Raw genomic sequence first — 320 nt, forward strand, 5'->3', positions numbered from 1 at the left:
TGCTGCTTAATATTTTTTTGGAACCTGTGATACTTTTTTTCAGGATTCTTTAATTAAAGCAGCACTATGTAACTCGTGGCGCTCTAGCGGTTAATAAACAGAGCTGCACACATCCCGCGGAAGAACATTCCAACCGGATCTACTTCTCTAAGTGTATGTCTATGGCGATTCACGCAGGTATGTGTTCCTCCGCAGCGCTGACCAGGCTACAATAGTCCAAATATAAGTACTTATCATAAGTGTACCGTAGTTATTCGGAATAAGACAAAAACGCGGTTTGGAAGATGAATTCATGATGTACTCGCTCATTATATACATTT

Source organism: Sinocyclocheilus rhinocerous, unplaced genomic scaffold (genome assembly GCF_001515625.1).
Source record: "Sinocyclocheilus rhinocerous isolate Xijiao unplaced genomic scaffold, SAMN03320098_v1.1 scaffold1575, whole genome shotgun sequence".
Classification (NCBI taxonomy): domain Eukaryota; kingdom Metazoa; phylum Chordata; class Actinopteri; order Cypriniformes; family Cyprinidae; genus Sinocyclocheilus; species Sinocyclocheilus rhinocerous.